Genomic DNA, 22,864 nt, shown 5'->3' with positions numbered 1-22,864 from the left:
TGCCTCACACTTTTAAACAAACAGATCTCATTAGAACTCAATCACCATCTCAAGTACAGTTCCAAGTGGATGGTACTGAAACAATTCATGAGAAATTTGCTCCCATGATCCAATCACCTTCCACCAGGCTCCACTTCCAACACTGGGGATTACATTCCAACATGAAATTTGGTCAGGGACAACATCCTAACTATATCAGACACTGAACCAATAAATAAGAACACGTAAAAACAGAAAGCACGAGGCTAATTTGGGTTCAATTGTGAATTCTACCAAACATGTTAGGAAGAAATTATACCAATTTCTTACAAGCTCTTTAAAAATTGAAGTAGAGGAAATACTTCCTAACTCATTTTAGGAGGCTCTAATATCAACATCAAAGATACTACAAGAAATGAAAACTAATAGACTAATATCTACTTTAAACATAGATGCAAAATCTTCAACAAAATATTAGTAAGTTTAACCCAACATGTATAAAAAGACTTATACACCACTACCAAGTGGGATTTACTCCTTTTATGCAAAGCTAGTTCAACATTCAAAAATCGATTAATGTAATCTATCATATCTGTTGATATAATGTAACTAAACTACAGTTTAGTGTGAATAAATTAAAAAATTACATAATCATGTCAATAGATGCAGAAAAGCATTTAACAAAATGCAATATTAATTCATAATAAAAACTTTCAGTAAAATAGAAAGAGAAGAGGTTTTCCTTAACTTGTTAAAGAACAACTACAAAAACCTGCATCTAACAAAATTCTTAACTGTAAAACACCCAAAACTTTCCTGCTATGATCAGAAATAAGGCAAAAGTCTCCTCTCTCCACTGCTTTTCAATGTGATATTGGACATTCCAGCTAGTGCAATAAGACAGGAAAATAAAATTTAAAAGTATATAGACTGAGAAAAAAATAAATAAAGCTGATTTTTCTCAAAAATGAAATGATTGTTTATGTAGAAAATAAAAGAATTTACAAAAAAAAAAAAAAAAGAAGAAGAAGAAAAACAATCCTGGAACTAATAAATTACTTTTCTGTATACTAGCAATAAATAAGGAGAATTTGAAATAAAAAAACCATATCATTTACATTAGTACCCCCCAAAATTAAATGCTTAAATATAAATCTAAGAATAGATGTGTAAGATATGAGAAAAAATATAAAACTTTGATGAAAGAAATTAAAAACAATAAATGGAACTATATTTTATATTCATAGATAGGAGGACTTGGAAATTGTCAAGATACCAGTTCTTCTCAACTTTACCTATGAATAAACTAAAGTATTAATACATTAAATGCAATTAAATCCCAATAAAAATCCTATAGAGTTATTTTGTAGACATTGATAAACTGATTCTAAAGTTTATATATAGAGAAAAAGGACCCAGAAAAACCAACATAAGATTGAAGTAAAATAAAGTTGAAGAACTGATGGTATCTGACTTCAAAACAGACTATACAGCTGTAGTAATCAAGAGAATGTAGTTTTAGTGAAAGAGTAGACAGATAAATGGAACAGAACAGAATTTTCAGAAATAGACCCACAGACATATAGTCAACTGATTTTTGACAAAGGTGGAAAGGTAATACAACGGAAATAAGACAGATCTTCAACAAACAATGCTGAAACAACTGGCATCTACATGCACACACACACAAAAATGAATCTAGACACAGACCTTCCACCCTTCATAAAAATAAACACAAAATGGAGCGCAGATCTAAAATTTTATATATACAATATATAAATACATATTGTATATATTTACATGCAACACCAATGGTATAATCTAAAAAGGAAAAGCTGGTGATCATTAACATTTCTAAAATATCTGCTCTTTGAAATAAACTGTCAAGAGAATAAAAACACAAGACAAAGACAGGGAGAAAATATTTGTAAAAAACATACCATATAAAGGACTGCTATCCAAAATATACAAAAAAATTGTTAAAACTCAACAATAAAGATGCAAACAAACCAATTCTGTAATGGGCCAAAACTTTTAACAGACACCTCACCAAAAAGACCAGTTATCATATGAAAAGGCACTCCACATTGTTTGTCTTCAGAAAAATACAAACTAACAGTAAAATATCACCACATGCCTGTTAGAATAGCCCACATCCAGAACACTAAAAGCACCAAATGCTGGCAGAGATGTGGAAAAACAGGACCCTCATTTATGGCTGGCAAGAATGCAAAATGGTACAACCACTTTGGAAGACACTTTGACAGTTTCTTACAAAACTAAATGTATTTTTACCACATGATACAGCCATCACATTACTTTGATATATAGCTAAAGGAGTTGAAAACTGTGTCCGCACAAAAATCTGTTCACAGATATTTATGGACGCTTTATTCTTCTATTTTGGCAAAATTCGGAAGTCACCAAGATGTCCTTTAGAACATTAATAGATAAATAACCTGTACATTCTGTCATCGAAATATTATTCAGTATTAAAATGATACGGGCTATGAAGGCAAGGAAACTTACAGGAATATTACCGAGTGAAAGAAGCCAATTTGAAATGACTACATACTGTATAATTCCAATTATACGACATTCTACAGAAAGATAAAACTATGAAGACAGTAAAAAGATCAGTGGTGTTCAGGAATTGGTGGGAGGGATAGATGAATACGTGAAGCACATAGGCTTTTTAGGGCAGTAAAACTGCTGTTTATGATACTGCAATGGTAGACACATGTTTCTATACATTTGTCCAACAGTAAGAATGATCCCTAATATGAACTGTGGACTCTGGATGACAATGATGTGTCAATGTATGTTCATTAATTGTAACAAATATGTCACCTTGGTGGGGAAAGTGGATAATGGGGAAGCTATGCATATGTGAAGGCAATAGATATATGGGAAATATTTCCTTTTCACTCAATTTTGTTGTAAACCTAAAACTTCTCTGGAAAATAAAATATCTTACACGCACATAAACACACAATCTTAAACAGATCAAGAAAGTAAATGTATACAGAACTGAAAGTAGAAATAGAAAATATATAATGAGGTAATAGATTTAAAATCATAATTTTGGCTATCACCTTAATGTAGATGGACTAAGTTCTTCCAATTAAAAATCAAATATTATCAGATTGGATAACATAATAAAACTCAAATGTTTTCTGTGAGAGCCATATGAAACATTAGCCTGTGAAAGCATAAAAATACAGGATAGAAAATATTATGTCATCCCAACCAGCAAAAGATAGCATATATTAATATCTTAATTAATAGCTATATTAAGCTAATAAAATAAACATTAAGTCATAAAGCATTGCTAGAAATAAAAAAGGGACTCTTGTTAACTATAAAAATATTTTACTAGTAAGCTAAAATAATTTTAAATGTGTATGCACTTAATAACCTAAATTGAAATGTGTGAAGCTTACCTTCTAGAATTTTTAAAAGAAGCCAAAGAGGCAAAACTATAATGAAGAGTTTTAACATGTTTCTTAGCTGCTGAGAGAACAGAGAAACAACATCAGTAAGGTTAAGGAAGACGTGAATCAGGAAATTAACATAATTGACCTTACAGAAAAATTCAGAGGAACATTTTTACAAATGCAGAAGGAAAGGGATTTAATGCACACAGGGAATGTTTACAAAAATTATCCATTTAATGAGAAATAGAATAAATCGTAACGCATATCAAATGATTTCAACTGGAAAAAATTTTATGTGGCCATAATGCTATTAATCCAGAAATCAAACAGTTTGCAAGTTTTCCTACCTTTTTAAATGTTTGGAAGTTAAGATATGTCCACAAAATAGTACTCCTTGATCAAAGACAACGTGACAATGAAATTCAAGGAAATATTTGATCTTTTTGAATCCTAAATATATATGCACCTAACACTGGAGCTCCCAAATTTATGAAACAGTTACTACTAGACCTAAGAAATGAGAGAGACGGCAACACAATAGTGAGGGAATTCAATACTTCACTGACAGCACTAGACAAGTCATCAAAACAGAAAGCCAACAAATAAACAATGAATTTAAACTATACACAACTGGGCGCGGTGGCTCATGCTTGTAATAGCAGCACTTTGGGAGACTGAGGCAGTTGGATCACTAGAGGTCAGGAGTTTGAGACCAGCGTGGTCGGCATGGTGAAATCCCATCTCTACTAAAATTACAAAACAATTAGCCGGTCATGGTGGTGGGCGCTGTAATCCCAGCTACTTGGGAGGCTGAGGCAGGAGAATCACTGGAATCCAGGAGGTGGAGGCTGCAGTGAGCCAAGATTGTACCACTGCACTCCAGCCTGGGTGACAAGAGTGAGACTCCATATCAAAACATAAATAAGCTGGGTGTGGTGGCCCACCGCTGTAATCCCTACACTTTGGGAGTATCAGGTGGGAGGATCACCTGAGGTCAGGAGTTCAAGACCAGCCTGGCCAACACGATGAAATCCCATCTCTACCAAAAATACAAAAAATTAGCTGGGCATGGTGGTGCACGCCTGTAATCCCAGCTACTCAGGAGGCCAAGGCAGGAGAATCGTATGAACCTGGGAGGTGGAGGTTACAGTGAATTGAGATTGCACCACTGCACTCCAGCCTGGGTAACAAGAGTGAAACTCTGTCTCAAATAATAATAACAATAATAATAATAATAAGAAGAAGAAGAAGAAGAAGAAGAAGAAAGTAAAATAAATAAATAAATAAACAAACTATGCCCTAGAACAAATGGACTTAATAGATATTTACAGAGCATTTTACCCAACAACTGCAGTATAAACATTCTATTCATCAGCACATGGAACATTCTCCAAGATAGGCCATAAGATAGGCTACACAACAAGTCTCAAGTAATTGAAATAAACTGAAATTGTATCAAGTACTCTCTCAGACGACAGTGGAATAAAATTGGAAATCAACTCAAAAAGGAACCTTCAAAACCATGCAAATACATGGAAATTAAATAACCTGCTCCTGAATGATCGTTGAGTAAACAATAAAATCAAGATTGAAATTAAAAATTATTTGAAGTGAACAATAATAGTGATGCAATCTATCAAAACCTCTGGATACATAGTAGTATTCCATTGTATATATTATATATATATATATATCATATATATACCACAGATCTTTATATACTCATTGATTGATGGGCATTTGTTCTGGTTCCATACGTATATAGTATATAATACATACTATACATATATAATGAAATACTAGTATGTTAATTTTCTGATTCACATCTTCTTTAACCTTACTGATATTGTTCTTCTGTTCTATCAGCAGCTATATATATACACACATACACATATAGAAAATGGAATATATATAATATATAATATATAGTGGGATATATATAATGTGTCATGTACTTAATGGATATATATATAGTGGAATACTACTCAGCCATAAAAAGGAAAGAAATAATGGCATTTGCAGCAAGCTGGATGGTATTGAAGACCATTACTCTAAGTGACTCTGGAATGGGAAACCAAATAGCTCTCATTGCTTAGCTCTCATTAGTGAGAGCTAAGCAATGAGGATGCAAAGGCATAAGAATGATATGATGAACTTTGGGGATTTTTGGGAAAGGGCAGAACAGGAATGAGGGATACTTGCTTTTGATATCCATTTGCATGGAATATCTTTTTCCACACCTTTACCTTTACTTTATGTGAGTCCTTATGTGTTAGGTGAGTCTCTTGAAGACAGCAGATATTTGATGGTAAATTCTTATTCATTCTGCCATTCTGTATCTTCTAAGTGGAGCATTTAGGCCACTTACATTCAATGTTAGTATTGAGATGTGAGGGACTTTTCTATTAATGTTGCTATTTGTTGCCTGAATACCTTGATTTTTTTTTTTATTGTGTTTGTGTGTTATATGTCCTGTGAGATTTAAACTTTAAGAAGGTTCTATTTTGGTGGATTTGTTTCAAGATTTTGAGCTCCTTTTAGCAGTTCTTGTAGTGCTGGCTTGATAGTGGCAAATTCTCTCAGCATTTGTTTATCTGAAAAAGACTGTATCTTTTTTTCATTTATGAAGCTTAATTTCACTGGTTACAAAATTCTTGGCTGATAATTGTTTTTGTTTAAGGAGGCTGAAGATAGGGCCCCAATTCCTTCTAGCTTGTAGGGTTTCTGCTGAGAAATCTGGAGCAGAAGTAAATTAAATAAAAAACAGAACAACATGAATGAATCAACAGAACTAAACTTTTTTGGAAAAAAAAAAAGAGAGAGACACAAACTCTTTGTTAGACTAATTAAGAAAAAAGAAACTGTAATCCCAGCAATTTGGAAAGCCAAGGTTGGAGGATCACTTGAGGCCGGAGTTTGAGACCAGTATAGGCAAGAGAAAGATCAGATCTCAAAAAAAAAAAAAAAAAAAAAAGATAATAATCCGAAGAAATAACAAAATTAAATTCTAGAAATAAAAAACACTCTAAGAAAAGTAAATAAAGTTTTTTTGTGGGTTTAATGGTAGAGTGGGAATGGCTGAGGAAAGAATTTCTGAGCTTGAAGATATCTCAATAGAAACCATGAAAATTGAAAAGCAAAAGGAAAAAAAAAAACCTGAAAAATAAAACAGAGCAGAATATCCAACAATTATGACACAGCTATAAAAGATATAACATACACAAAATGGAAGTTCCAGAAAAATAAGAAAGACAGAAAAGGACAGTACAAAATATTTGAAATATTAATGATTATTACTCAAATTAATGTCAGACACCAAATCATAGATTCAGGAAATTCAGAAAACTCCAAGTAGGATAAATGCCAAAACAAACAAAACAAAACCGCTACATCTAACCATGTAATTTTCAAATTACAGAAAATCAAATATAAAAAATACTGTAAAGAAGCCAGGGGTAGAGGGAATTCTTACCTACAGAGGAGCAAGGATAAGAATAACATCTGATTTTTCTTCAGATGTCATGCCTGCCAAAAAGTAGAGTGAATTGTGCTGAATGTGGGGGGGCGGGGAGGGAAGCCCAGAATTCGATACCCTGCAAAAATTATCCTTCAGGATAATCCAGAAGTGCACTTGGATTAGTCCAAATGTATATTGCAAACTCTAGGAACAGATGGCTTTACTAGTGAATCCTACCAAACATTAAAGAAAAAGACTTAATATTGTTAAAATATCTATGCTACCCGAAGGGGTCTACAGATTCTATGGAGTCCCTGTCAAATCTCAATGGCATATTTTATAGAAATGAAAACAATTCTACAATTCATATGAAACCTTGAAGAATTATGACTATCCAAATTAAATTACGATATGTATCTTTAGAAAGAAAAACAAAGCTGGAGGCATCGCGCTTCCTAATTTCAAAATATGTTACAATGGTACATCAATCAAAATTGTATAGTACTGGCATAAAAACAGATATATAGACCAATGGAACAGAACACAGATATAGTCAACTGATCCTCAACAAGGGAATTAATAATATATGATGAAAAAATTAAGTTTTTAAAATAAATTATGGTGGGAAAATTGGATATTCACATGAAGAAGAAAAACTGAGATCCTCATCTTACACCATCTAAAAATCAAATCAAAATTATTAAATATTTAAATGTAAAATCTGAAATTTTAAAATTCCTAGGAGAAAATACACCGAAAATGCTTCAGAATATTTGTTTTGAAAATTATTTTATGCATATGACACTAAAAGCATAGGCAACAAAAACAAAATTAAACAAGTAGGACTACATCAAACTGAGAAGCTTCTGCACTAAGAAGAAAATAACAGAGGATAAAGGTCTAAATAATGGAATAAAATATTTTCAAAATGCATATTTGATAAGTAATCAATTTCCAAAATGTATAAGAAACTCCCACAACTCAATACAACAAACAAAACAAAACAGAACTAATAACCTAATTTACAAACGGGGAAAGAAATAGATGTTTCTCCAAAGACAAACAAATGGCCAACAGGTTTATTAAAAACAATGATCAATGCCACTAATCATCAGGAAAGTCTAAATCATAACCACAATGAGATATTATCTCACACCTGTGAGCATAGCTATTTTTTTAATTTCAACTGATGTTAGAATATGAAAAAAAGAAACTGTGTACTGTTAGTGAGAACTAAAATGATGCATCTACTATGTTGATATGGTTTGGATCTGTGTCCCCACCCAAATCTCATATCAAATTATAATATGCAATGTTGGTGGAGAGGCCTGGTGGGAAGTGATTTGATCATGGGAGAGGGTTTTCCCCTTGCTGTTCTCATAATAGTGAGTGAGTTCTCATGAGATCTGGTTTTTAAAAGTGTGAAGCCCCTCCTCCTTCTTTCTATTCCTGCTTCTCTGGCCAGGTAAGCTGTGCCCACTTACCCTTCACCTTCTACCATGCATGTAAGTTTCCTGAGGCCTCCTCAGCCGTGCTTCATATACACCCTCATATACACATGAGCCAATTAAACCTCTTTTATTTGTAAATTACCCAATCTCAGGTACTTCTTTATAGCAGTGTGAGAATGAACTACTATATATGGAAAACAGTATGGAGGTTTCTCGAAAAATTTTAAAATACAAGTACTATTTTATCCAGCAATCTGACTTCTGGGTATTTCTTCAAAGTAATTTAAACAAGGATCTAAAAGAGATACTAGCACTGTCATGTTCGTTACAGCACTATATACGAAGCTTGCAGTCTAGTGCTAAGATGCTGTCAGTTTTCTACTTTAATTTAACTCTGGATGTAAATAAAGTATCAGCGTTAAAACACTTACAGCAAAATAACTACAAGGTGAAGCATTAAGCCCTTTAATTCCAGTACCACACAAAGTTACTTTACTATTCATACTATATTCCCGGCATTCAAAGACTGATGTAATTAAGAAAGATAAAGTTTTGGAAATAGGTCCAGCTGAGGCTCCAGAGAGAGGGAAATGGGTAGATCGCATAATTATACTGGCTTCTTGAAGACAAAGGAGGCTCATCCCTACAGGCACTAGAGAGTCTCTACTTACCACATTTTGTCTGCACTCACTTAATAACCAGGCAATCTTACCAAGACTTCTTTTTTTGTTTGTTTGTTTGTTTGTTTGTTTTTAGGTTGGGGTGGGGTGGGGAAGAGACTAAAAACTTTCTTTTTTATTCAAGTATCCTGAACTTTCGTATTGGAAGGCAAAGAATCATGACATGTTTTTTTGGACTACCTAAATCTCAGTTTTTTAAAGCATTGATAAGCTTTCCTTTCTGAATATAAAATTTTACTGCTTTTTTCCTTTATTTTCTACCTTTTGCTATATGGAATTTATATATATATATACTTTAAGTTCTAGGGTACATGTGCACAATGTGCAGTTTTGTTACATATGTATACATGTGCCATGTTGGTGTGCTGCACCCATCAACTCATCAGCACCCATCAACTCGCCATTTTCATTAGGTATATCTCCTAATGCTATCCCTCCTCCTTCCCCCCTCCCCACAATAGGTCCCAGTGTGTGATGTTCCCCTTCCTGTGTCCAGGTGATCTCATTGTTCAATTCCCACCTATGAGTGAGAACATGCGGTGTTCGGTTTTCTGTTCTTGTGATAGTTTGCTGAGAATGATGGTTTCCAGCTGCATCCATGTCCCTACAAAGGACATGAACTCATCCTTTTTTGTGGTTGCATAGTATTCCATGGTGTATGCAAATCACATATCTGATCAAAGACTCGTATCTAGAATATTAAAAGTATGTCCTACACTTCAATAGTAAGAAATCAAACAATTTTAAACAGGCAGGCAAGATATTTAAATAGACATTTCACTAAAGAAGATATACAAATGGCAAAGAAGCAAATGAAAAGATCCTTAACATTATTAGTATTTAGGGAAATGCAAATTAAAACCACAATGAGCAATCACTACGTAGCTATTAGAATAGCTAAAGATAAAAAGACTGACCATACCAATTTTTGTCAAGGATGTGGAGGAATGGGAAGTCTCATACATAAAAGGATGCTGGAGGGAATGTAAAATAGTACAACCACTTTGGAAAACAGTACAGGCAAGTTTCTTAAAAAGTTAAGTATGGGCTGGGTGTGGTGGCTCACACTTGTAATCCCAGCACTTTGGGAGGCCAAGGCAAGCAGATCACTTGAGGTCAGGAGTTCAAGGCCAGCCTGGCCAACATGGTGAAACCCTGTCTCTACCAAAAATGCAAAAATTGGCCGGATATGGTGGGGCATGCCTGTGGTCCCAGTTACTCGGGAGGCTGAGGCAGGAGAGTCGTTTGGACTGGGGATGCGGAGGTTGTAGTGGGCCGTGATGGTGCCACTGCACTCCAGCCTGGGAGACAGAGTGAGACCCTGTCTCAAAAAAATACAATTTTTAAAGAAGTTAAGTATAATACAGCCCTTCCAATACTAGGTATTTACCAAAGAGAACCAACTTGTACACAAATGTTCATGCAGCCTTATATAAAATAACCAAACCTGGAAACAACCCCAATGTTCATCAGCCAGTGAATGTGGATAAAGAAAATGGTGGCATGTCCATATAATGGAGCGCTACTCAGAGACGTAAAGGAATAAACCATCAACACATACAGCATGGATAAATCTCTACTGTGCCGAGTGAAAAAAGCCAGACTCTCCAAAATAAAGAGTACATCTTGTACAATTCCATTTATATGAAATTCTATTAAATGCAAACTAATCTGTAGTGACAGAAGGCAGATCAGTGGTTGTGGGGGGCAGTGGGTGGAGAGAAAGGGAGGGATTATAAAGATGGATGAAGAAACATTTGGGGGTGATGGCTGTGCTTGCTATCTTGATCGTGGTGATGGCCACAGGTATATGCATATGTCAAAATGTCTCCAATTGAGTGTTATAGGTCTGTTTACTGTGTGTCAGTTATACCTCAATAAAGCTAGTTTTACAAAAAAAAAAAAAAATGATAAAAACCTATACCTCCTTCAGAAAATATTTTGGGACACAATGTTTATACAGTTCCAAAAATTAATTATATAAGTGTGTGTATATATATGTGTGTATATATATATACACGTGTGTGTGTGTGTGTGTGTGTGTATTAGCAATTTGTAAAATGTTTTGTTTGGGACTTTTAGGAAGAAACGCTATATTTAATAGGCCATAAGAAATGAAATAGTCCTGGAAAGGAGGATGAGGAATGTTGTCTGAACTCCAAGAAAGCTTTACTTTTTCATGAGAACGAAATAATATAAATTATTCTTGAGATTTACTGGAACAATCTTGTTTCCTCATAGCTTACTGACCTAGAATTCAGTACGGATTCTCATCAGCAGTCATATGAGCATTTGCTACATATAGCCCTAATTGTTTATATAAATAGACAATTAACAAATAATTAACTGAATTCTTCTGTAATGTGTGGTAAGAGGCAGAAATACGGAACTGTATTAATTTATAAAATCTCTATAAAGAAAAACAAGCACATACAGAGAAAGAATTATTCACGAAAATGTTTTCAGGATAAAATAAGAGAAAACAAACAACAGAAATACTAGTATAATATTGAATATAATAAAATATATTAATAATCCAAAACGTTAAGAACTAAAATACTATTACATAGAATTTCAATAAAATGCCAGTAAACATGATGTTTACTTAAATAAATTATATAGAAATATATACTTATATCAAAACTACTTTCAGTAGTCATGTATAAGTACTTTAAAAATATAACCATAACTATACTGGCATCTTGTGAAAGATGTAATTAGATACAGAGGACTTTTTTATGTTTGTCCAAAACCATTCATGATACTCTCATGTATCTCAGCTAAAAATACAAGTTAGAAAATTCACCGTTTAATTATCGCTTCTCGATCTCTTTCATATCTTTATTTTAGGCATCATCAACTCCTAAGTGGATAAAGCAAAAAATTTAACATATTCCATTCCAATCCTTTCCATCTTCCTTCAACTGGACATTTTCCACATTGTAGACCTTGTGATCTTCCTAAAATGAAAATAAAAACTTACTTTCTGAAAGTTGCAGTGGACAGTATTACTTGTCCACTTTCCATTTACCCTCTCCCCCTTCCTAGTAACTACCTTCTAGATGTTCCATTCTTCTATCTGAATATCATGATTTTTGAGGAAACTAATATTTTCCTTCATCACTTTGCTGGCCAATCAACAGGTTTACCCAATTAGTTTAAAGTTAATCCTATTCCCTTTATCATAATCATTAGTTCACTTGACCAACAACTTGACTGATCAACAAGATACTTCCCGGTGTTGTATAATTAAAAAATTGGCTTCAGTAGGGAGATAGAACCATATTTAAGCCAATGAAATATGGGGGATATTATGAGGGAAATATATCTGGATAGTGTGGAATTCTAGACCCATTTATTGCCCATTGAAGAATCTAGCATCAGCCAGAAAACAACTTAGAAGAGTGTAAAAGAGGGAGTCTCAGGGAAATAGGACCAGAGACATTAGGTTGAGTCATCGAAGCCCTTTCAACCTCGGCATTTATATTTACACAAGTCCACAAGTTTCATTATGGATTTACCAGTTTGAATGGAGTTGCCAGCTTCTTGCATGTAATAGCATCTAAAGTGAATTATAACTCTTCTTTCTTTTGATTTTAAATAATTTTTTAAAAGATGGTATGCCATTATCTCTCTCTCTGTCTCTCTTTTTCTCTTTTTTTTTTTTTTCTGTTTCCCGACTTTCACAGGTTCTGTCTTAACTCAATATGTTTGCAAATACCACTATTTTGGCCTGGAATTCTCTTTCCAATCCCTCTGTTCTTGATCAAGTCCTATATCACCCTTTTGTTTAATCTAAGATTGCTTTTCTAATGCCCAGACTAACTCCCACTTTTCTACAGATTCTCATGGTACACTAATACCACAGCATACATGGTACACTAATAATAAAGGAACATAGATGTTCCTTATTGAAATATTTAACAAGCAACGTCATATAGAACTGCATTTTTATTGCAGTGAGCTAACATCAAGCACTGTCATTCATTATCCTAGTACTCCTTGCTTGAAGTATTGGATCTAGAATATAATGTCTGAATAAATATTATGGAGTCAAACATACATAAGTGAATAAATGAATAAACATATGCACATTAAAAATTAACTTATGTGAGTTGTTGAAGCATGATGTCATTGTTAATCAATTGAACTCAGAAGAATAATTACTTCTTTGACATGGTTTTATATACCCTGCTCTCTTTGTCAGTGCTACATAATGCCTTGGAGAGCAAGGAAATCAGTGTTGGACTCCCTTCTCAGCCTTTTGTCAATTAAGTCTCCAATGGCAGTAAGAGCACTTCAAAATTGTTAGGACAGTGATCAATATTGTGTGCTGATAGAAACTCAGTATGATATCACCAATAATGTCTCCTGAATCTTCAATAGTGATAGAAAACTGCTCAAAACACAAAATGAGTTGTGTGTACAATTTATAAATGTGTATGTGATTTATGGTAGGTATCTTTAAACAGCAGTTTTATTCATTTTTTAACGAATGCTTTCATTGAATGAAGTCATATACTATAGGTTGATTTGTAGATGTTTATTAGGGGAAAACAGTATAAACTGAATAGAAAATAAGAAATAGACCTGGGAATTTCTGCTTGGAGCTGCTTGGTCTGTAGCATTTGTATGCTGCGTACCCTTGGGCATATGAATTTGTTTCTTGTTTCTTCTAAATTACAAGCTTATGATTACTATACACTTTTTCTAAGTATTAGAGATAATCTATGTAAAATATTTAGGACAGTTCTTTCTACATAATGAGCTTTTGATAAATAGTGGGGTTTATGATTGTTTTTATTGCCACTGTTGTTATTATTAAAGATCACCAATATGTTTAAAATTACTGCCAGGCTTACACTCTTTAATTCTTCTAGATGTTTTTAAAGAAAAAATAATACAACAGAATTAAACATCTTTGGCTGTCAAACTGAAACCAACATTTATCCCTGTTTAGTTTCAGCTGTTTTGAAAATGTGTGAGACTACAGGTTAGGGGGAGTGAAGAGTTTGCCAAAAAAGTATGAAGATAGGGTGACAATAGTTTAAGGTTGCAGTGAGCTATGACCATGCCACTACACTCCAGCCTTGGTTACAGAGTGAGACCTTGTATCTGAAAAAAAAAAAAAAAAAAGATGAGATGTGAGTGTGAAGAGAGAAAGAAATTAGCATTTAATTTGCATTGCCATGCATTTTACTTCTGCTTTATCACAACATACTTCAAAATAGGAATTATCATAACCATTTTACAGATGAAGAAACTAAGTCTCAAGCAATTAAAGTAACTTTTTCTAGATCACACAGACACTAAGTGTTGAAATCAGGAGTTAAACCAGGACTTTTATAAATGCCTAAAGCTGTGCTCTTCCTACAATTACATTCGTCTTCAAACTAAATATTAGCAGTCATTGTCCATTGAACTTTAATAGCAAATGGAGATAAATCTATCAGAAATATTAGTAGCTTTTTAGAAGCTAAAAGGAGAAAGCAATGCTAGCAGCCATCTTGATTAACTGCCCACTTAAAGCAAAACTAATGTAATTTAGCAAAAATAAAACTAATTTTCTTGATACCAAGCTTTTCATGAATGTGTCTCTTACATAATGAAAACAAAATATTCATGGAATAATTACTTTCTCAAATGAAAACATAAAACTATAAAACAAACTTATTTGTATATTATAATTACAAAAATCTAAGTATATTGAATTACAAAAAAATGATAAAATTGATGGACTAGGACAAGAGGGCTATGATTTATAACTTTTTCTTCAAAACTGAAGTAAGGCTAAGATATTTCTTTCAACAAAATAAAATTAAACACAAAAGTCAATATTATAGAATTATTTTAAAAAGAAAGAGAAGAAAACTTACCAGACAAATCAAATTTCATGGAAAAAAATAGTATCTAGCTCTCATATGGTAGCATACTTGCAGATGTCATAAACGATGTCACACGACGGTCTTAATTCTCCTATTTTTTCTTTAAAATTCTGAAACAATGAAAGATAAATGTGTTCAGGAATTTTCTCATCCTTACCATAAGGAACATTGAAACTTGCAGCTGCTTGCAAATTGTTCATTCATTCACTTATTCATACATGTTATGATCACTGATTATTTTCTATGCACACAGAACAGTGTTAGTCTCTGTCAGGAACACAAAACAAATGCAAACTTGGACTCAATTCCAGAAGCCTAGGAGCCCACGGGAGCTGATATACAAGGGCTTGATTACATAAATCTAGGTGTCTTCTTGGTAATTAGATGGGTAGAATATTATCAGTGCTTAAAACGAATAGTGCAGATAATAAATTCTAGAATAAGTCAGAGAATCAAGATATCGTTTTGGGCTAGCATCTTCAGAGAAGGCATCACAGAAGTAATCATCATAAAAAACACGCTAGAAATCCTTAGAGGGATATCAATACTCTCTTAACCAAAAATTTAAAGTAAGAGCTTTTTTATCTTTATGCCACAAAAAATGCAAACCTAGTAATGATCTCTCTGAAACTATTCAAAAGTGAATTATTCAATTAATCGCACTGTTAGTCATCCAGTAACCCATTTGACATTCATGTTTGTTCTACACATATTTATCAGCACTAGTTTGGTTTAGGGTATTCTTCTTGAAGATAAAGATTTAGTGGCAGGCTACACAGACTAGTTTTTGTTTCAGTGAAGCTAACAGTCTATCAAGAAATATAAGATTTAAATAAATTATCAGCCCAAAATATTACTTCCAATTGTATAAGGATTAGGAAGGAGAGTTACAGGTTGATAAAATAATACATTAGAAAGAAGTTGTATCTCTTCAGCATAGGGTATGCAGGCTGTGCACTGCACAACTCTAGGGGCATCTTTCACAGAAATTACAGCATAAATGTATTTGAACTTTATTTAAACTGAATGGGAAATTACTGCTAGGAGTGACATAATCAGCTATGCATTTATAAAAGATGCTCTGGCCAAAGTATGAAGAATGGATTTGAAATTGACAACAGAAGTCGGCATAGAAATACTAACTACTTTTTTAAATGATCCATGAGAAAAATGGTAATGGTGAAGAGAATGGAGTCGGAGAGGAGTAAATGAATATATTTTAAAGACAGAATTGACAAGACTTGCTGCAGGTTGTATATGGAGCTGAAAACAAGGAGGATGCAAACTTTTCAAAGTGTTATTTACTGACAAAGGTCATGGTGTTAAAGATACAAATTTGGTGGAAATATTAAATAATTATTCTTTCTACTTACTTTGTATAATTTATCATGAAACCCCTAAGTGGATAAATCTATTAGGCATATGGAAACACATAAAATGGGCTGGAGATTTTTACTTGAGATTTTTTTCATAAGACTGTATAAGATATTCTGAAGAGAAGTAATATTGACAAGAGAAACTAGGATTAATTTCACCTCCAAAAATTGCAGTGGATGGGTGAACTTCATCTGTCTCAGCACATTAGCTTGACTCCTCAGTTTACATTCATTAACCTCATGACTGATGCAGAAATTTTTTTCTGTTCTCAAGCCTGTAACTCGATTCCGGGGACAGCCTCAGGGCTAGGCCTCTTGCACAATCTCAGCAGTCACTCATCATCATCCAGTGCCTTGGTTCTCCCACAGGAAGTCCTTGTCAGAATCTGGGGAATCTTCTTATTTTCCTGTATATTTAGCTCAAGAAAGTGCCCATAGCTGCTGCTCTCTGGCTCCTTGCTTTCATTTCATTTATCTGCACTGATAAACAGACAGACCCAGTTTACATTCTCGCTCTACTTGCTATGGATGAGTGACTCCAGCTATCTTATTCATCTACTTTGTGAATGTCAAATGTGAAAATATATGTAACGGTGCCCAACATATATCAGGTGCACAATGACTGTTATTTACCATTTTTTCCCAGAGGAACAATTCTTACTCTGCTTTTACTTCCTTCTAGTCTGTATTTCTGATCCCTACCTTCTTTTTCTCCAGAAGGTTGCTCATGTTTGTGCTACAGTCTCAGACTCAGGATATCTATGGCTCCATCATGATACATTTCCTGCATCTATTTCTAGATGATTCTAGTTTGGGGAAAATGCATGGTGGGAACAGTGCATGCACAGAGATTGCTGTTTGTCTACCATGTAAAGAGATATAATTGCTGTGTATAAAAAATTGGGGAGAGCTTAGTAATCAAAACCCAGTTTAAGAGAATAGAGTGAAATAAGGATAATCTTTGATTCCACAAAAAGAAGAGGGCTCTGGGAGGTCATGCACTAACAATATTGCATATTAGTATGGACACTTTTGTTTATCATGCATCACGTCATGATTTTTTAAATTACAATAACTTTATGAGGTGAGAATGGATGATATAATTCTCATGTTAAAGAAGAGAAAACAAAGCTCAGGAAATTTAATAGATGCAGGGGTAACCTATGGTGGCTCCAAGAGATCTGAATTCCAGACCAGACTCATCAAACTAGCTATGGCTGCATATAAATTATACTCTCTGAAGTGCTGAGTCTTCTCAGTGGTAACAGAGGAACAGGATTTATCTAATATGTAATCCAAACTTAAAAGGATGAGATGTTATATCTTGTCTAATATAAAGAGATCATTGGTAGAACTGGGATAAGAATTATATTTCCTAATTCAAAGCATCTCCAATACACTACTTTGCTTAAGGCACTTTTCTGGTTTCTGAATGGATAAGAATGGCAATTTGATACAAACAAAACAAACATCTTAACAGTTACATGGGTAAAACAGAGAAGAACAGACAAAGAAGTATTAAAATCTTCTCATGGTCCTTCCAAGTGCAGAAGCAGGTGATCAAGGTATTGTGTCAGTAGGATGAAAATTGAAAGTAAAAGACTATGGCATGCATACAAATTATAGTGGATAAAATATAAAAGTGGTCCATATCAGTAGTTTTGGAATAGCTGAGACTGATGTCAAGCAGTTGACTTACTATGGCCTTTTAAATAATCTAAGTGGATTAGAAAGAGGAGTATGGATGGCTAGTAGAGAGTTTGTGGAGATGAAGTAGAAGGATTAAAGTCTTGACTGGAACTGGAGAGATTACAGGCTGAGCCTCAGTTTTCTGGATTGATGTCATTCTCGACTGATGTCAAGCAGTTGACTTAATATGGCCTTTTAAATAATCTAGGTGGATTAGAAAGAGGAGTATGGATGGCTAGTAAAGAGTTTGTAGAGATGAAGTGGAAGGATTAAAGTCTTGAATGGAACTGGAGAGATTACAGGCTGAGCCTCAGTTTTCTGGATTGATGTCATTCTTCAAAGTGTTCTAAGAAGGCACTGTATCAGTATCTTTTAACTGGGCATCTATTGAAACTAAGTAACACTATTGTTCACAAGTTTGAACTACTAGGGTCAAGGAAGACACCAAGCTATGAATAATATAGTGGCCAAGAAGCTAGTCAGCATGTCTAAATCATCATGTTTGTCTACTTTTACATAGGTTCTAAAATATTTCCATTGCAGACTCAATAAATACAGGCAGGGTTATTTCAGTAATATAAATTGATGCAGTTATGATAGAATTTTGTTTATTTTTTATCTGCTGAAAAGCTCTTACAGTAACAGAAGATATGTATGATTTTATCAAAAACTTGTTTTGGTTAGCAAAAAAACAAAAACTGGGGTCTTTGAAGAAAGTATCAATGCTGACAATCATTTGAAGAAAATCAAATGTGTTATGTAATTCATTTAGCGAATGTTTAAATGCTTATTACATCCCAGACATTTAGTTTTATATTAGCTATAAATGTATATATGGGTATACATAGGTCGATATAGATAGATAAGATAGTAGACTAAGGTATTACTGTCTAATGAAGAGACGGATATGTAAATCATAAGAGAAAATAATTCTGTAAGAAATTTTTAGATGTAAATTTTCTCTTAAAATGCAGGCATAAAAGGATTTAATTCTTCCTGGGGAAATCAGGGAAGAGCTCATGAAGTGCAGACTTCACATAAAGACTTCAAGGATGAGCAAGAATGATCAGAGATACACATGTGTAAATAACATGTTACAGAAAAAGAGAACATGTATCAGAGATTGTTCAAAATTCTCCACGGAGTTTATTATTTCTGAAGGCTTGAACAAGAGATATATTGGTAGAAGAGAAGTCTTAAAAGGTATAGAGGCCAGAGCAGAACATAAAGTGTCTTATAACCTGTGAAAATACATTCAAATTACTTCTTGGAAGCCATGAGAAGACTGGTGAAATTTAAGAACAGGAATAACATCCAAGATGTCTTGTAAAGTGCATTTCTATAATGCTAAAATCAAATTAATTTTCAGATGAGGAAAGCATCTTAGAGGTAGTGGTCAAGTAAAGGGGTCTTTTATTCTAACCCAGAAATATGAAGAGAAAAGCCTGAACTAGGAAACTGACCATGAAACTAAAAAGGAGAAAGCATATGCAAGTGGACACAATGTGAGTATCCTGGCTTCCTGTGTTCTGCCTTGGGAAATAGAGAGGTAAGTGATACTCTTCAACAGAGTCATGGTACCTGAGGCAGTGGGATGTGGGGGAGATGGAGGCATTTGGATTTGAGGCTGTGTGGGTATTGCGTGGAACTTCTTCCCTGATTTTCACAACCTTAAGTTAAAAGTTAAGTACCAGAGGGAAGAGGTCATTGAAGGAGAAAATCAGATTTATCATTTACTACTGATATATGCTAATTTTAGATAAGGGCAATCAATTCATCAACTTAAATGTAATTTAAATTACTTTGCTATAGGATATCATTGTTAATGCAAGGCTCCATTGCATAGGTTGGCAATCACATTACTGTGTCCATATATAAAATTATGTTGTTTCCAGTATTTTGATAAAAATTCTTTATTTCAGGGGAATATTACTGTTAATTATTATTGGGATGTCATCCAAGATTTGGGTAATATGTACAACTATTACTGTCAGGGAAGGAAAACATAAACAAAAGTCATGATGTAAAGCTTCTTATGTGGATCAAATATCATAATGTTCTGGAAGTTTCTTAAGAGTAGGAACCAGAGAAAGAGTTAACAAGTTGCCATGAAGTTAAACAAACTTTCATTTCAGGACCCCCTTGCTTGCCTGTCTTTCTTACGAGGAGCCCTAGCAATGTGTTTACAGGTCATCTATTGTAGTAAAATTTGATCAAGTGTTATATTTTAACCACAATCAGTTAAGCGCAGGCTGTCTCAATACCAGTGGCCCTATCACACTTGTCCTCTAGTCAGGTGTTGTTGATGGCTACTGGCATAAAGAGGCAGGCTAAAGAGAGATTGTCAGGAAATTCAGAGGCCGGTGAAGATAACCTAAGATGTATAATACACAACCACAATAAGACATCAGCAAGAAACTTGTTAACAAGTGATGGCAATTAAGAGTATTTAGATTAGTCACTGGAAGAAAATTTGCAACGTCAAAAAATTCAGAACTCATCTGTAAATGAAGCTCGATAGACATTTTCCTAAATCTGACAAGCATCCTAAAAATGTTCATGATATCACCAGTAATGACTTGTGAAGTAGAAATAAAGAGCCTACAATGAATAAACAAATACCATGGTAAAATAATGCATTATTTTCTTTTATTCTGTATAGAACTTAGTATAAATATCTTGTCTTACAAAGGTATGATTTTGCAGCCAAAAATGTAGGACAGGGAAGGGGAATGGAATAGAACATGGCCAGGCTATCAATGAATACAAATATTTTCTCATTTTGTGTTTTATTTTTAAGCTGTTCGTGGCATTGGTTAGCTTTTTAAAATTTGCAGTTTGTCGTGATTACTGATTATAAATATTTAATGTTATATCTGTTTATAATTACCATTTTATATAAAAGAAGGCCTCTACAATGATTTAAGCTTCACATCACAAAAGTACTGTAATATTTCTCTCAAGATCCCTGGTACCAAACTAAAATCTGTAGAGAAAATTGCTAAGTTGACCGTTAAACAAACGAGAGTGTCAGGATTTAGTAATTAAATGTTCAGTGAGGAACAATAGGGAACACAGCATCTTGATCCTGCTATAAAAGTAAGGCAAAGTGAATTCAGGGAAAGAGAAATCTCAAAATAAAAGTTTATTCTTAGCTCTATTCATGAACTTCTGACTGTTTACAGTTGATAAAATTACCTTCATAAATTACATGGGCATGGAGGGAGACAGACATCAAGATCTTAGAGATGAAGGAAGCTAACTCTTATAAGACAATCAACAACAACAAAATGATCTTTGCTCCTGATTTTAAAGAGCTAAAGGAAGAGAAGGGGAAGATGAAGGGAGGACAAGTGCATAGGAAAAATGAGAGGAAATAAAGAGAAATTGTGTAAGGTGAGAAATGACAGTAAAATTCCCCTACAATATAGAATGGTGAAAATTCTATTTGAAAAATATTTTTGGTACAATAAAAAATGTTCTAGCCTTCACTCATCCATCCCAATTCTTTCCCAACTGAAATGTCAGTGAATTCTACTCTACTCATAATGTATTGTAAAATAACTTTTTTCCCCTTTAACTAAAAATCTTACCTCAATTTTACATATGAGCCAGATTGAAGAATTCTACAGGAAAGCAGAAACTTGACAGAAAGAAGAGTACAGGAGAATGGGTGAAACTTGAAAATTGATAGAAATGATAGAACAGGATCTATATTTCTGCAGGTCACTGAAGTGAAGAGTTTGATGTTCTTCCTAGATCTTCATAGACGTATAATTGCCTGTGTAATCTCCTTACCTCACTAGTCTGCCCTGTCTTCCTTCTTGCTAGATGACAAATAAAGGAAACAAGAAAAACAAGGGAAGGGAGAGAAAAAAGGAGGGATGCAGCAAGATGGAGAAAGAAAAGGAGGAGAAAATAAAAGAAATTACTAAAGGGAGAAAATAAGCAGAGAAGAAGTTAATCCCCTGGTGAATTTTTCACAGGCTATCTGGAACTCAAAAGTTCAATCTTTATCCATCTATCACTAAGTCAACTTTGGAACCTCTTCTTCTAGAACCAGTTAGGGAAGCCCCTGAAGGAGAGGTTATAGGATGAAATATATGTTGGTGTGAACGTTAAAGAAAGAATTTGTGTTTAAGGATGAAACTGTAATGGTTTTCAAGTTGCACTAACCACATGTGATTTGAGCTTAATCAAAAGTAGAAAAATCAGCAACTTCTACACAAAACATTCAGGAAGAGGAAGAAGATCCAACTTAGAAAATCTAGTGGGATAATAATTCCATTAGTAAGATAATGATACAGATATGATGATACTGGAGTTTTCAGAGAGCATTGAGGAAATATGTAGCTATGGAATTTGAAAAAAAAATGGTTCATTTTTGGAAGATTACTTCAACAGTCATATTAGATTAATTGAAATGAAGGTTGGTGATATAAGGCTTTAAAAATAGTCCAACTGGAAATTATGAAAGCTTGAAAAGCAGCTTTGAAAAACAAAGACAGAGGGGAAAGGGATGAAGAGAAATATAACTGAGATTTAAGATATAAAATAACTGAAATCTGGAACTAATCAACTGTGAAAATCAAGCAACGAGAAAGAGTTGTAAATTATTTAAAAATATCTGGCTTGATCAACTTTCCCAATTTTAGAGCCAGTCTTCACAAAAAGGAAAAAACAAAACAGATCAGGCAGGAAAGGAACATCCGGCTTGCTGTGAACCCGCTTAGACTGGCCGTGATCTCAAAGAGTAAAGATCTATCCAGGGAAACTTCTGAACCATAGTGTCAGACTTCCTGCGCTTTTCAACTCCCCTGGTTTTATCATCTCTACCCTATTTCAGCAATCTACTCCCATGGCCACATCCTGAATGTTGACAATATCCTAAACGGTGCCATTTGTAAGAT

The sequence above is a fragment of the Macaca thibetana genome, chromosome 13, assembly GCF_024542745.1.
Source record: "Macaca thibetana thibetana isolate TM-01 chromosome 13, ASM2454274v1, whole genome shotgun sequence".
Lineage (NCBI taxonomy): Eukaryota > Metazoa > Chordata > Mammalia > Primates > Cercopithecidae > Macaca > Macaca thibetana.
Note: the sequence above shows the minus strand (reverse complement) of the source record.